The sequence below is a fragment of the Lycium barbarum genome, chromosome 9, assembly GCF_019175385.1.
Source record: "Lycium barbarum isolate Lr01 chromosome 9, ASM1917538v2, whole genome shotgun sequence".
NCBI lineage: Eukaryota > Viridiplantae > Streptophyta > Magnoliopsida > Solanales > Solanaceae > Lycium > Lycium barbarum.
The window spans coordinates 54,679,469-54,696,805 of NC_083345.1; positions in this window are offsets into that span (position 1 = coordinate 54,679,469).

The following is a 17,337-nucleotide window of genomic DNA, read 5'->3' on the forward strand; positions in this document are numbered from 1 at the left end:
AATGACACATTTCCATATTTAATAATAATTTAACTCTAAATTTTCTTTTTACCCTTAATGAAATGATTTCTAACCGCAAAAATTTCTTTGAATTGTTTGGGCCACAAGATTCAAAAGTCTTTTCCTTTTTTTAAACTCCGTGCCTAGTCAAACACCCTCATATAAATTGGGACGGAGGGCGTATCAAATTAATAGAGAAGAGGTAATGATGGGCTAAATTTATGAGATAAGTTATACTAAAACGGGAGGTACGATGTAGAAGACATAATGAACACGCACCATCTTCACCCGCAACAAGATTTCCTAGATCACCAGCATGGCGTATCTCATCTTCAAGAGCACCATGTATGTATGTATATATATATATATATATAGATACTATGATAGTATGGTACTTCTAATATGATAATTAATCAAGCTAATTAAGTCAAACTCAACTTATACACTGAAATTTCATCTTTGTTCTGCCAAAACCATTTAACTGGAGAATTATCGACTACTAGATATAAAAATAAATTAATATAATCTGGTTAAAAACAAATCGGAAAAGGGCCAAATATACCCCTGTAGTATTGGAAAAGAGCCAAATATACCCCTTGTTATACTTTGGGTCTAAAAATACCCCTGCCAGTGTACTATTAGTTCAAATACACCTTTCCTCCGTTAAATTTGTCCAAGATGGACATCCAATCCTATGTGACACTAACATTTGATGAGGTGGATGCCGCGTTAGAACCCCTAACCCATTTTGCAACCCCCCCCCCCCCCCCCCCCCCTTTTTTTACACCTCCACTGTAGTTGTTCTTCCACCACTAAAATTCCCTGCCCCTCCACCACCATTGCTACCATTACTGCCACCACGAAAGAACATGACAAGCTAGCCTCTTACAGTGTATTTTTACTCCTTGTCTTCATAATCCAGATTGCAGGTGACCATGAGTTCATTAATTGGATTTTAATTTTAAATACTCATTTTTTTAAAGATCTTTTTCTCTATCCAGTTATTTAATTGTCTGAGTCTTTTCTAGTTTACAGGAAGTTTCAGTTTTGCAATAAAAGAATTACTAACAATTTTTTTTTTTTGGCAAAAACAACTCAAACATTGTTTGGAAAAACTCAACAACTGAGTTTGTAGACTCCGTTTTTGCAAATTTTCAAAAACAAAAGGGATTAACAAATTTTATCCATGTTGTGGAGAATGGTCATGGCGGAGGTAATGGCGGAAACGGTGTTAGAGGGGAATAAAATTTTAGTGGTGGAAAAACAAATAGAGGGTAGAATGGGTTAGGGGTGCTGACGTGACATGCCACATGGCATCCGCCTCAACAAATGTTAGTGCCACATAGGATTGAACGTTCACCGTGAACAACTGTAACAGAGGAGGGGTATATTTGAACCAGTAATATAACAGCAGGGGTATATTTGGACCCAAAGTATAACAAAGGGTATATTTGGCCCCTATCCGAAAACAAATTAAAAAGATACATGTTTTTCCATATGGAAGAAATATTTGCAGGACGCACGATTAAAATTTTCTATCAGCAGAAAAGTGAAGTGTTAATTTCATGTATGGTGAATAAACTATGTCTAATATAATAGTAAGGTTACTGTTTACCCATAAAATGGTAACAATTAAATATATACGTGGTTTAAAGGATATGTGGTTTGATTAGTGATTTATGTAAAGCAATATGTGATAATAAACAATGTATTAGTGAACAAGAAAGATAGTAGCTTAAGAAATCAAGATGTAGTCGCTGTGAATTTGGTCCGGTTTAGGTAAGAACTGCCTCTGCCACGAGCCAAACCAATAGAAAGCTTCAATATATTATTTACAAGTATGAGTGTGTATCAAAGACTAGCCCTTAAATGAAGGAGGTTCACTCCTATTTATAGGAAACAGTAGATGGGCCTTTGTATCACCCTAAAAAGGCCCTTTAAGAAAAACCCTAAAATACATAAAAACGGCGCTCCGTACGGATCTCAACACAAATTACTGAGCGATTGGTGACGTGTGACCTGGCTCGTAACGGATCCTTCGAACCCGTGTCGAGTGTCTTTCCCTCGGGCTCGGAGTTTCTACGCTTATCGACATTCCCTCGGCTTATGACGTTTCTTGGAAAAGCTCACCACTCCACGATCCTCGACCTTTTCGATCTTATTCGAGGCTAATTATCTCATCCTACTTCGATCTTGTACTGGATAACCGTGAAATTTACCTCGGTTTCCACTGTATACTGGTAGTCCACACACTTCCCGGATCGAAGTTTGCCGAAGTGATGGGAAGTGTGACAACAACCTCGGTGACTTCCTTAGAAAGCTTCCCCTTGAAAACAAGTGGGAAATGAGACATCTTATCAGGTCATGTCCCTCTGACTTCGAACACATATCTTCTCCTGGTTAGACGTCCCTTCATTAACCGCCTCAAAATTTATTATCTCCTTCCCTATAAAAGGTTGATCTCTCTCACTTTTTACTTTTTACTTTTCCCCACTCGATTGTTTTACTCTCAGAATTTCTTGCTCTGTTCTTGCTTCTCTTTAGATTTTCTTTCGAAAATTCTAAATCTTTGAGTTTTTCCGAGAAACTTCACCCGAGATTCCGAAGCCTTCTTAGTTTCTTGGAAAATTTTCTTCAGCTTTTCATATTCAAACTTTTGAAATGTGCTGGACATATAATGTGTGCCTTGCACAAATTGGTCTGAATGTTTGGAGGATCGTGACCTGCCTTCGCTTTCTGGCCAACAGCGTGAATGCTAATTTTACCATGCACCATCTGACCCGACTATACTGCTTGAGGATCTTTTGTGGCGGGGTAATAAAGCTTGCCAAACGAGGGAGGAACCCCATTCTTTCCAGCGTCGATGAGAATAGAGATCGAGGCTGGTATGAGCGTTTTGTTTAGGTTAGAACCGCGAATATTATACCGGCGGATTTCATGTCCTTCCCTGAAAAGTGGAACGACAAACGTAATTTGTTTAGAGCTTATTCTCTTTTTGTATGCTTTCGACCATTCCTCTAACTATTTTCAATATTTCAGCCGCCGGATGGGTGCCGGACGCGATACCCCGCTTTCCTAAGTGTATTGAGAGTATCATTAGCCAACATCCGCACCAAGAGCAAACATGGAAAGATCTACCCAATGAAAGGTGGACAACACAAAATCATGGTATTGTTCTTCTCCCTTTGCTTCGCGTCGTTTCCTTTCGTTCAACTCCTTTCTGAGCTAACCACTTCGATACTCAGGTTTTCCAAGAGGTTCTTCGACTCCTCGATCCAGACCGGCAGATGAACCCTCCATGTCGGGTTCAGAGTTTAACTCTTCAGAATCAGCATGATTTATTACCGAGGTTGAAAAGAATAAAAACAAATCTAGGTCTTCCAAGCTCCTGAAACCATCATCGGGGATCCATAAAAAGAAGAAAAGCTCGAAAGATGCATCGAGTGCATTCGAAGTTCGGGCTTTGAGAGATCACCCAGATGATGATGTTTGGGTCGCAAGAATTAGTTCCGACCCCTCTATCGCTGCTGCTACTGAGGCAGAGACTAATCCGGTGGAGGTCTCGGAGGGGTGCACCGCAACTAATCTAAACGGTTCGCGGGGGGCTGAGAACCCTTCAGTCCCCCTAACAGAATTTCTTCAAGCTCCGATCCCTTTAAGGACCGTCGAGATGATCGAGGTTGAGGACGATACCTCTCCCAATGCAGAAATTATGGCCAAAGGGCTAGACGGGCCGAAACAACTTCTCCTCCTCCTCCTCGTGCTCGAACTTCAAAGCAGGAGAGTTTTGATCATATGTTCTCCGAGGATGGTACTGCCACTAACCCCGCTGCAATGACGGATGCCTCCGGGTTTGGACACCTCCCCATTCCACAAGTATCGAGAGGGATACTCGGAGTACAGAGTCTGGCTCGCGGCCCCGGCTTGTAGATATTCTCCCGTCTCCAAGTGTAGAGCCGAGGAGGACTGGGTCGGCTACTATCACCGTCCTGAAGACTGCAGCTTTCTATCCTGCCCCGTAGGGGTGGCCAGTTATCTTCGTCCTCTTGTGTCGGAGTCTGATAAAGAGAAGATGACCGGACTCTCGTGGCAATACCTTCTTAAAGATAGTATGCATGCCGGCAATCTGGTAAACCTTTTTCCCTTTCAGCAATCTTGATTTATTTGGAGTGATCTTAAATATTTGTTGATTTCTAACTTTGTTTCCTTCTTTGCAGTCTGTCATGCTTGAGAATGAAGGTTTTCTCCGAGCTCAGCAAGAGGTGGATGATCTTTGGGCCCAGTTCGATGCCCAAAGCTGAGAAATCGAGAAGTTCAAACTTATCTTTCAGCAAAAAGAAGACCAGCTGAGTCAAATCATCGATCCTTCGACCCTCCGAGCTGAACTTCAAGTAGCCAAGGAGGAGAAACTTCAGTTGAAAAATGACGTCGCAAATTCGGTCGAAAAGAATGAAGTCCTAGAAGCTCAACTGTGGGGAACTCCGAAAACATCACAAAGCTCGGGGAGCTAGAGGCCACTATTGCCCAATTGAGGCTGGAAATGGACTCCATTAAGGACGAGGCTGCAAACATGAAAGAGGAGTTCACTCAACTCGAGTTCAAAAGGGCCGTCGAGAAGGAAGCCTCAAAGGTTGCCCAAGAAAAATTCGAAATTTGGCCCAGGCTAACGAGAAACTCCAGAGTGAGCTAGATACTGCTATTCGAGACAATAATAGACTTCATACCGAGCTCCAGGCTTCTAACCATGTTCTCAGTACTCTAAGTGAAATGAAGACTGGGCTGGAGGTTAAACTGAAAGAGGCTCAGGCCGATCTGGATCGAGCCAACGATGAAGTTGAGGCTACTAAGGCTTGGTCCATCCTTCGAGTAGAGTATGAGAAGTGGAAGTCTCAGAGGTTTATGTTAGAAGCGGCTTGACGTGGCATTGAGGATATTTTTGCTAGGATTGACGAGGCGAGGGAACTCGAGGATAAGCTAAAAGAATACTCGATGATGGTTCTAAGGAAGCCCCCGAAGAATCCAGCTCTGGAGACTCGGGCTCTTCTTCGGATGATTAAATAGGCTCAGGGAGCCTTTGTATTTTGTTTCAATTTTTTTCGTAACTTTTTCAAGGAAAAGACTATGGCCTTTTATGATATAAAATTTGTCTCGACTTTCTTTTGCCAGTATTTCTTTTGATCATTTTTAATACTTAATCATATGAGACTTAAGGTAAACGAATAGATCCTTGAGTCAGATATCGTTTGTGATATTTTTTTCGTTCGAAAATGAATTAGGCTCGACCTTGAGTCCTTAACAATTTTCGTCTTATCAGACAAGTAATTAATAACTTTATTTTTAATGAGGGCTCGTATATGGGAGTCTTTTATGCTTGTGAATTCGGACGTCTCCGAATCAATTTGAACATATGGGTTTAAGTCTTAATCATTTAACCCTTTTTGACTTTTTGAAGTCTTTACAAATTGGGCTCAATTTTATTATGACCTTGGTGGCTTCGTCTATTTTGTGACGGCAAGTCCCCAGTCGAGGGTAGCCCGTGGGTTTTAACAATTAGTTGCTCGGGTGTTTCCGCAAGAACATATTTGATACATATTTTGACCGAAGTATTTAAAATAGTTGTCTCATACAAGAAGCTAAGAACTTCATACTCGACATTCAACTCATTCTACTTTTTACCGTAGCAAGACTATCCGGGCATGAGTCATTTGATCGTTTTGCCCTTAGAATGAATCCTAATGGAGAAAGTTCAGTAAGTACAAAAAAGGAAATGAAAATATTTTGACTTCGACTTCACTTCTTGCCATCTCGGCGAGGGTATCATAGTCCCCTGTTGCATCTCGAAAAATTTCATGTCGTTGTGCGATAAATAGACTAACGCAGGGTAAGATGTATATGATGACCCTACAAGTAAGAAGGGGTACTTAATGATTCTAATTAAGATTCCAAAGACATTTGAGGCAAGAGAAGAAAGTTCGTCAAAGGAAGGTGAGGTATAAGTTGTGTTTGGGGAAGGTTTTACAATTGTAGAGTTAAGGCTAGATTAGTAATGCCTTGGAGGGGAATTATGAGGATATTTAGATTGTTAACAAAGTGTTAAACAAGTGTTAAGAAGTCCCCTTAAGGATTGGAGATCAAACAAATAAACGAGATTAATTTCGGAAAAGTGGAGTTATAGGACCACTTATACGGTCCGTGTAAGGGTCCGTATAACCTTTACATAAAGGGAAAATCTCTGATGGAGGTATACGGTCACTTATACGGATCATATAAAGGTATAAGTGTCCGTATAACTTGATCAGAACAACTTTTTCTCCAAGTATAAATATAAGTTTCAAGTTGTAATTTCTCAATTTTCTTATTTCCTCCACGTCTCTCAAGAACTCTAGAATATTCCAACACCTTAGTAACACAAATTCAAGGGAGATAAAGGATCAAATACCAATAATCAAAGGAAATCAAGTGTATGGGTGTTCATTAGGGTTAATGGAAGCTAGAGATTCCTTTGGAGTTGAGGTTAGGGTTTTCTCCAAGTGAAGTATTTCCACCCAAAGCCCATTCCTACATAATAAAAGGTGAGTTTTGTATTCATTTTCCGCTAATAAGAGTATTGAATGGTTGAATGACTTGGATTGAGGAAGAAAGTAGAGTATGGAAGTTCAAATATGGAAATAAGGGTATTCTTGAATAGTAATTTGACATAAATTATGATTCTTGACATGCCATGAGTAAAATCTTGTTGTGAATGATGCAAATGATGTTAAGGAAGTATTATATGAGAATGGATACAGTATTGTGCCATAGTTATGGTTGTGAATGATTTTGATAGAGAATGTTGAGAATTGAATAATGTCTAGCTTGATGAAATTATTGAATATGATATTTTGTGAGTGTTTTTATTGATGATTGAGAGTTGTATATTATATGGAGAAAGTTGTAGAAACAAAGGAAGTGCTGCCCAATTTTCGTCAGCCCTTAGTCGTCTTAGCTTAGCTTCAAGTATGTTTCCGGTTATCTAATCTTAGTACGAACTCTTTTGATTGTAGAATCTTGAATTTGGAGGGAAGCATTTAGTCGGCGAAGTTAGATAGACGTAAAGGTATGTAAGGCTAGCCCTTCCTTCAAAGGCATGATTCTTATATATTGTGATTTCCTTCCGGTTATTCCTATGACCTTCTTACATCCCAAAAGATAAAAGTTAAAGATTCTTAAGAGCTCCTTATGAGATAAAGATGAGATATGTTCCATGATAATGATGATGATAATGATGCTATTTTATAGATTCCGAAGCCTATGAGATGATGCTCTTACGAGCTTGATATCCTATCTTTATGACTTCATTGATTGCTATTCCATAATGTAATCGGAGGTTCCCGACCTTATGTCACTACGATAAAGTTATAGCTTTTACATGAGCTCCCATGCATGCCTCATATTATGTATATGTATGATTACACCGCACTTATATGGCCGGGCAGTCACCACTACGACAGGCGTAGTGGGCAGCTATGATGATGATTACACTATGTCTAGATAGCATGGGCAGACACCACTAGTGGGCGGCTTGAGATGTTTACCCCGGACGCGGGCTAATGATGATCACACCGTACCTATATGGTCGGGCAATTATATATATATATATATATATATATATATATATATATATATATATATATATATGCTTACATGATATGATGTTGATTACTATATGAGTTAGCATGCATGACTCCATCTTAAGAGGCAATCAGTTACCGGTTATCCCTTTATCTTATATTCTCGCATCTCTTTATCATGTTATTGTGTATGCCTTACATACTCAGTACATTGTTCGTACTGATGTCCTTTATTTTTATGGACATTGTGTTCATACCCATAGGTAGACAGGGAGGCGGTCCAGATCCTTAGGAGCTATACCAGCTTGTACAGGGGCACTCCACTTCTCCGGAGGTGCAGTTTTTTAATGCATTCTTTTGTGTTCATATTTGGGTATGACGGGGTCCTTGCCCGTCCTTATGTCTCAATACTCTAGTAGAAGTTCGTAGATGCGTATGCATGGGTAGTAGATGTCTCATGAATACGCCAGTGTATATTTTGTATATCATTTTTCGTAGCCTTGTGGGCTGATGTATATATGTCTATATATTTTGTAAATGTTGATGACCATCTCATGATGAGTTTCCTGTTAGGAATAGTGTATGTTCAGTTTGAGTTTGATGGTAAGTATGATAGGCGATGCTCGGTAGGGTAGGTTCGGGTACCCGTCATAGCCCCTAGTCGGGTCGTGAGAGAGCCTTCGGCACTTAGCCGATTTTTGATGTGAAAGTAACACATTTTATGTTGTTGCCTCGTTAAAAACCTTGCTGAAAAACTAACTTGGGATAAAAATGAGCTAAGGGAAAAAGAGTGCAACATGTGTTTTCAGACCTAATTCTATTTTCTTGAAATTTGTTTCGGTTTGAACCTGCAAGAGAAGGATGAGAACTTCTAAAATTCACAAAGAGTCAGTGGACCGTACCTTACTGATAATATCATTTCAAGTGTGCCACTTTCCATCGTTGGGATTTTTAGTGTGTAAGATAACTTTTCGTAGCACTAAGTCCCCAATTTGGAAGTACTGAAGATTTGTTCTTTGGTTGTAATATCTCGCCATTCGTTGTTTTTGAGCTACTAAACGGACCAACACATTTTCACGAAGCTCATCCCTTAAGTCCATCTTGACGGCCATAGCCTCCTCATTTGAATCATTTGTCGCATACCGAAATCTTAGGCTCGGTTCTCCAACTTCCATAAGAATTAAGGCTTACATACCATAAACTAGAGAAAACAGTGTTTCTCCAGTATTTGACTTCGATGTCGCTCTGTATGCCCATAGTACTTCCGGTAAAACTTTCTTCCACTTCTTCTTCGACTGCTTCAAACGCTTCCTCAGATTTTGAATTATAGTTTTATTTGCCGATTCCGCTTGTCCATTCGCACGCGGATGATACGGAGTTGACAGAATCTTCTTGATTTTCAATCCTTCGAGGAAGTCATTGACCTTGTTGCCTATGAACTGTCGACTGTTATCGCAAGTTATCTCGGAAGAAATGCCGAACTGACAGACGATGTGGTCCTAAATGAAGTTAGTGACTTCCTTTTCTCTGACTTTCTCAAAGGCCTGTGCCTCAACCCATTTAGAAAAATTGTCAGTCATAAATAAAATAAACCGAACCGTACCGGTAGCCCAGGGCTGAGGCCTGACTATGTTCATTCCCTATTTCATGAATGGCCATGGAGATAGAACTGGATGCAACAATTCCACCGGTTGATGGATCATCGATGCGTGCCTTTGGCACCCGTCGTATTTTCGAACAAAATTCTTCGCGTCCTCCTCCATGTGGTTCCAGTTTTATCCTGCTCTGATTATCTTTCGAACCAAATAGTTGGCTCCTGAAAGGTTTCCGCAAGTCCCTTTGTGGACTTATCGCATCACATAATCCGTTTCTCCAGGCCCCAAGCATTTTGCTAAAGGCCCGTAAAAAGATCGGCGATCCAACTGCCCATTGATCAAGCAGAATCTCGCTACTTTCGTTCGAAGAGACATTGACTCCTTAGGGTCCATTGGGAGTTTCCCATCTCGCAAATAGTCCATGTATTTATTGTGTCAGTCCCCTATCAATCTCATTGTATTTATCTCGGCGTGACCATTTTCCACTGCCGAATTCATCAACTGAACGATCGTGCCAGAGTTGAATTCCTCCGCTCTGACTGACGAACCTAAGTTGGGCAAGGCATCAGCCTTGTTGATCTGTTGCTGTATAGTTCAAAGATTGAACAGGTGTAAAATTACTTGAATTTTCCAGGTATGTCTGCATTCGTTCATCTTTGACTTCGAAAACACTGTTGACTTGATTCACAACAAGAAGAGCATCACACTTTACTTCGATGACTTCATCCCCTAAGCTTTGAGCCATTCCAAACCTACAATCATGGCCTCATACTCGGCTTCATTGTTAGTCAATTTTAAAGTCCGGACTGATTGTCGGATAATATCGCCTGCAGGGGCCTTAAGAATAATTCCCTGTCCGGACCCTTTCATGTTCGATGCTCCATCTGTTTACAAGGTCCAGATCCCTGAGGTTTTCCCTGCGGTTAGCAAAAGCACTTTTTCTACCTCGGGAACCATTACGGGTGTAAAGTCCGCTATGAAGTTGGCTAAAATTTAGGATTTAATAGTTGTTCTGGGCTTATATTCGATGTCATAACCGCTTATTTCCACGGCCCACTTTGTCAATCTTCCTGACAGCTCCGGTTTATGCATTATATTTTTTAATGTGTACGTGGTTACTACACATATGGGGTGGCATTGGAAATAAGTTTTCAGTTTCCTAGAACCACTTACCAAAGCTAAAGCCAATTTTTCTAGGTGAGGATAACGTGTCTCTACATCCCCTAATGTTCTACTCGCATAATAGATAGGGAATTGCGCACCTTCTTCTTCTCGGATAAAAACGCCACTTACCGCGACCTTGGTTACTGCCAGATATAAGAACAGATGTTCATCTGCCTTCGGTGTGTGCAACAACGGTGGAACTCGACAAGTATCTCTTTAAGCCTTCCAAAGCTTTTTGACATTCCGGTGTCCATTTGAAGTCATTCTTCTTCCTCAGCAGTGAAAAGAACCGGTGACTTTTATCTGAAGACCTTGAGATGAATCTGCTTAGAGCAGCGATCCTTCCGGTTAATCTTTGCATTGCCTTCACGTTATTGACCACTTCGATGTCTTCAATGGCCTTAATTTTGTCTGGGTTGATTTCAATTCCTCCGTTTGACACCATGACACCCAAAGACTTACCCCATCTAACTCTAAAGGCACATTTCTCCTGGTTCAACTTCATGTTGTACTTGCGAAGTATGTCGAAGGTTTCTTGTGAATTCTTTAAATGGTCCTCTGTTTCCAGGGACTTACCTAGCATGTCATCAATATAAACCTCTATGGTTTTACCTATCTGTTTTTCAAACATTTTGCTAACTAGGCGTTGGTAAGTTACACTGCCGTTTCTTAATCCAAATGGAATTACATTATAACAATAAGTCCCATATCTGGTTACAAAAGAAGTTTTCTCTTGATCCTCCGGGTCCATCCGAATCTGGTTGTACCTGGAGTAGGCATCAAGAAAACTTAACATCTCATGTCCGGCCGTCGTACTTAACATCTCATGTCCGGCCGTCGCATCGATCATTCGATCAATGTGTGGCATAGGAAATGAATCCTTCGGGCATGGCTTGTTCAAATCCTTATAATCGATGCACATTCTGAATTTATCACTTTTCTTCGGCACGACCACGACATTAGCTTACTAGTCCGAGTATTTGACCTCCCAGATGGAACCTATTTTTAGAAGTTTTGTTACCTCATCTTTGATGAAGGCATGCTTGATTTCGGCCATCGGTCTCCTTTTCGGTTTCACCGGGGCAACAATTTTGATCGAGGCTTAACTTGTGCTCGTTACCTCCGGTGGGACACCTGTCATGTCTAAATGGGACCATAAAAAAAATTGGCGGTAGCTTGAAGAAATTCAATTAACTTACGCATGAGCTCCGGGGTTAACTCCGTGCCCAGGTATACCTTTCTGTCTGGCAGATGCACGAACAAGATAATCTGTTCTAGTTCTTCTACGATTGACTTGGTTGCGTCCGAGTCATTAGGTAGCACGAACGACCTAGGTACACCGAAATCGTCTTCTTCAAAGTTCAGGCTCAAGTCTTCCTTTTCTTCCCCTGAGCTGACCGGGCCTCCATCCTATAATTGCTATTTTGCATCTTTGCCTTTAGTTGGTTTAGCAGCCTTTAGGGATAGATCCCTCTGAGTGGGGGGTGCTTCTTCGGCTGCGAACATCTCCCTTGCCGCGGGTTGCTCGCCACGAACCGTTTTTATCCCTTTCGAGGTTAGAAACCTCATCATTTATTGTAATGTTGAGGGTACTTCCCTCATACTATGAATCTATGGTCTGCCGAGCAACACTTTATATTTCATCTCACCTTCGATGACATAGAACACCGTTTGTTGAATAGTCTCAGCGGTGTTTACCAGCAAAGAGATTTCTCCCGTAGTAGTTTCGCTTGCTATGTTCAATCCGTTGAGAACCCGAGCTGCTGGCACAATTTTGTCCTACAGCCCAAGTTGTTCTACAACTCTCTACCGGATAATATTGGTCGAACTACCTACATCAATCAAAATATGTTTAACTTGAGATTTAAAAAGGCAAAATACATCAAATCACACTTAACTATACCCAAAATGTCGAGTTCACACTCAAACTATACATGCGACCTATTACACACTTGATCATTTAAAAAGTAAATTTAATACCACCCTTCAAGGCATTATACCACTTACACAGCGTTGGTGTTCCACACGCGCATGCCACATCAACGCCACATGGAAATAAAATAAATTTTATTATTTTCAGTACTTTTTCTTTTTTCTTTTTAATTTGCACTATTTTCTTTTTCTTTTTCTTCTATTCTCATTACAAAACCTCCATTATCACCGGTGGCATATCACCATCCCAAACCCAATAATCAATTCCATCACCACCATCAAATTTACTAGCTATAAACAAAGATGCCATCACCACCAATTTTATGGCCCACCGTTAAAAAAAAGAACATGAATCTCGATTGCGACAGAAAAGGAGAGACGGAAATCAATCCCATCACCGTGTGTAATTCTTCGAAACAATTGGAAAAAGAGTTTACTTTGAGCTAAATTGTTGGGTCGATTCCGGAGAACATGTCACGAAAATATGAAGTTCGGCGGTTGAAAAATTTTCTGGTAAGTCAAAATCCGTCGTGAGTTATTGCTCAAAATAAATATTCATAATCAAATTATTATTTGTATTACTATCCTAATCAACAATAATTGATTGAGATATTTATATTAATGGTGTTGGATTTTAATTATTGATGGTGGGTCAGGTGAGGATGGTGAAATTGATGGTGGCAAAATGATTATTTATGATGGAAGGTATGGTGGAGATGGTAAAATCGAGTTATAATGTTGTGATTTTTGGTGGTGATAGTGAAATTAATAGCAGTTCTTCTTCATCATTGAGTCTTCGTTTGGTGTAGAGAAATCAATAGCGGCATGATGATTCTTCTTTACAAAGTTTCCGGCAAAATTGCAGCGATATGTACTAAAGAAGGTGCAAAATTTGAGTGTTTTTTTTTTATCAACAATGGATTAAGAAAAAGATTGGTATCAAGAAAAAGAAGAAGAAGAAGTGGTAAGCGGGTTGGAGTAGGGGGTGGGGTGTGTGGTTGAGGGTTTGTAGTGAAGAAGAAAGGGAGGGTGGGGGGGGGGGGGGGAGGCATTATAAAAAAATGTATTTTTTAATTATAAACAGAAAATGATAAATAAATTTTAATTAAAACGGGCCTCTTTTTTAATTATTTTTATAATTTGGGCCACATCAGCTTGTAGGGTGGTAATAAATTCAGTTTTTAGATGTTTAGGTGTGTAATAGGTCGCCTGTATTTTAAGTGTGAACTCGACATTTTGGGTATAGTTTAGGGGTCATTTGATGTTTTTGCCATTTAAAATAAGGACAAAAATTACCAAAGCATTGTTATGGGGCTGAATGATGCCCTCTGCATCTTCGTCGTTGAAGGAAATAGATCCTTCGGGCACATAATCCCTAGATCTTTTCTCATGAACAATCGAGACCTTTGTCCTCTTCATCATTGGACCTCGTGGCATTTCTGTTCCACCGATTATCATATTAAACACGTGCTAAGGCTCCATAGGCTCGACCTGCTTGTGACTTTACCTGCCCTTGTAGTTTCCTTTTGCTCGGCCACTTAAGAACTCACGAAGGTGACCATTTTTCAATAATTGAACCGCCTTCTCTCTTAGTTGAGGACAAACTTCCGTCCTATGACCATGAGTACCGTGATACTTGCACACCACACTTGGATCTCTTTGAGCAGGGTCAGATCTTAGTGGCCTCAGCCATCTTGGATCCTTAATATGGCTTATGGCCCAGACAAGATCTGTGGCATCAATATTGAAGTTGTACTCGAATAACCTCGGGCTGTCCCTATTGGTAGCCGACCCACTGGTATCTCCTCGGAACTGCAAACCTCGACTGCTCGGACAGCGATCAATTCGCCAGTCACTCCTGATCGACTGATGAATGGGACCATTTTTCCTTCTATGCGACCTAATGTTGGACTTCTCCGAATGGACATAAGGCCGGTATCTATCCTTTGATGGCCTTGTCTCTGCTTCGAACGTCCTTCTTGACCTTTCAGAATCCTTAGTTCCGGCTATCGGACCTGGGGAAAGTTCAAGTTGATCATCCTTTACCAGAATTTTGGATTCATATCTGTTATGGACGTCGGCCCAAGTCACTACCTCGTACTCCAATAGATTTTCCTTCAACTTAAATACGGCAGTAGAGCTTCGGGGGTTGAGACCCTTGGTAAAGGCTTGATCAGCCCATTCTTCCGGGATCGGGGGCAGTTCCATTCACTCCTTTTGGAACCTATTCATGAATTCTCGGAGTAATTCGTTGTCTCTTTGGGTGATTCTAAAGATGTCCGCTTTCCTTGCCTGCACCTTTTAGCTCCGGCATGGGCTTTAATGAACGCTTCCGCGAGCATCTCAAAAGAAGTGATGGAATGCTCAGGTAGATGGTCATGCCAAGTTAGTGCCCCTTTAGACAGCGTTTCACCAAACTTTTTTAGTAGCACCAATTCGATTTCATCTTCTTCAACATCGTTGCCCTTTATGGCACAAGTATACGAAGTCACATGTTCCTGTGGCTTCGTCGTTCCATCATACTTGGGAATTTCGAGCATTTTGAACCCCCGGGATCATCTTCGGGGCCGCACTCGGAGGAAAAGGCCTTTGAATATATCTTTTTGAGTCCTGTCCTTTCAAGATCGGAGGGGCCTCAGGATCTGGTCCACTCGAGAATTTTATGTTTCTACCTTTTCCTCATTAGAGTCAATCGGTTTAGCCAACGCTTCGAGCATTTTCAGGACCTCGGCAGATGCACCGGACCCTGATCCGTTACCACTATCAACGACCCGATCTTTCTCTTGGTTTGGCTTAATAGCTCGACTTGGCCCTGCCGAGATTGTTCTGCTGTCTTTCTTTAGGAGCTGATCTATAGCCACCTATTGTTCCTGCAACATATCATGTATCAAATGTAAGTTAATTTCCTCTACGGCGTCGCCCGGTGTTTTCGAGCTAGTGCTCGAGCTAAAATTGCTGAATTATCGCTATTTAGAGGATCTGTGGCCTGAATGCTGCCAGTGTTCTGGTTGACAACATCGGTCGAGTTGACAACATTTGGATCGATGGGATCAACGAGGGGACCGTTGTGGTTAGGCAACCCGCTATTGTCGTTTTCGTCCTGATGACTCATCAGTTCGTTGTTGTTCATGTGCACCAATTGGTCGTTGTTTGCCATCTCGAAATTATCTAACATCACAAGCTTTCAAGAAACAAGTGAAAATAGAGTTGTAAACCAATCACCACTATTATCCTAGGCCCCAGGGTGTGCGCCAAACTGTTTTTTTTTAAAGCAAATTTATCAGGAGATATGGCCCCCCGATGTTTTATTAATAATAATCAAGTTCAACAGCAAAAGCAGAAAATAAAAAAAATACTTGATGCTCATCATCTTTGAGTATGCATACTCAAAGATAGTTTTACACTTTGTAATCAGAAAATAACAAGTGAACTGCTCCATATTCAAGTAGGGTGAATCTTCCTTGTTTTGATCCTCAGTGATGGAATTTGTGCCTTGTCTAAATTTAGTATCTTCCTTCCTAGTACTAGCAGTGATTCAAAGCTAGTGTATTCCAGCTGATTCTCTACTACAAGTACTGCATTTTCTAGGAAATCTGCCAGTTGATTTCCTTCTCTAAATGTGTGCAAAACTTGTACATGCAGTTGTTCCATTATTTGCTGAATCTGCTCTACTTTTTCCACAATTTGCCAAGGGATCTTCCAAACATCTTGCAGTATGCTTTTCAGTACCAATGAGTCAGTTTCCAATGTAACATGCTGTATGTTATTAGCTAAATAATATTTCATAGCTTCCTGGATAGCTATTGTTTCTGCCATCATGTTTGAGGCCAAGCCAATCTGCTTAGCCTTAGCATAAACAAGATTTCCTCTGTCATTTCTGATGCAAAATCCATATGAGCTGATTCCTGGATTACCTTAAGAAGCTCCATCTGTATTACACTTCAATCCATGCTGTGGCATTTTCCATAGAACCTTGCAGTAATGCTGTTTTGGCTTGTAGTTGCTCAACAGGTCTAGAATAGCAGGCCAGTCTGGTGGAATTCTGCAGAAACAAGGATACTTCACTCTGATCAGGTGATGTACTGTTTGTTGAACCAGGTATACCATTCTGCTATATGATGAATTTTTTCCGTGTTTGATTAAGTTTCTTCTTTTCCAGATCTCCCACATAATGATAGTTGGCATGGCTTGAAATATCCCTTGTAGCTTTGAAGACGCATTGGCTTTCCACCATAGAATAATGATCTGCTACAAATGAAGACCTTCTATATTAAAACCTGCATAAGAAGCAAACTGTTTCCAAAGCTTGAAAGCTATTGGAGAAGTTAGAAAAAGATGGGACATGGTTTCCTGCTTATGCTCTTGACAGCACCAGCATCTTGAGACAATATTGATATGCATTCTATTAAGGTTATCATCAGTTGCTATGCACCTCTTCCAAACTCTGCATAAAAAGAATCTTATTTTAATAGGCAATCCCTTCAACCATATATATCTATAAGCTTCAAGACTGTCTATCTTTAGTCTAGTTTCCTCCCATGCACTTTTGACTGTAAATTTTCCATTTGTTTCACCCATCCACCAAGCTTTATCATTATCAGCTTCAATCAGCTTTGGACTAATGGTATCTTGTATGTATTCCACAGTTTCTTCAACAAGAAATTCCTGTAATTTTGGTAAATTCCACTCCCCATCAGATATAAATTCCTTCACCTCTATCTCTTCATCAATGGCCAACTCATTATCAACAAAGTACAAAGCACCTTGTTTTGTCCAGTTATCAAACCAGAAGCTAGAAGTACCTCCTTTCAATCGCCACCATATATGATGTTCTACATCATCTATCACTACCACCAGTTTCTTCCACACATTTGATGCTCCTTTGGCCTGTGCTATGACTGGATGCAACTTCTTGCAACACTTGTTACCTATAAAAGCTCCCCATATAAAAATGTTAGTTCTAAAATTCCACCAAAGTTTTGCAAAAAAGGCTTTGGATATATCATGCAGTGATCTAAAGCCAAGACCACCTTCAC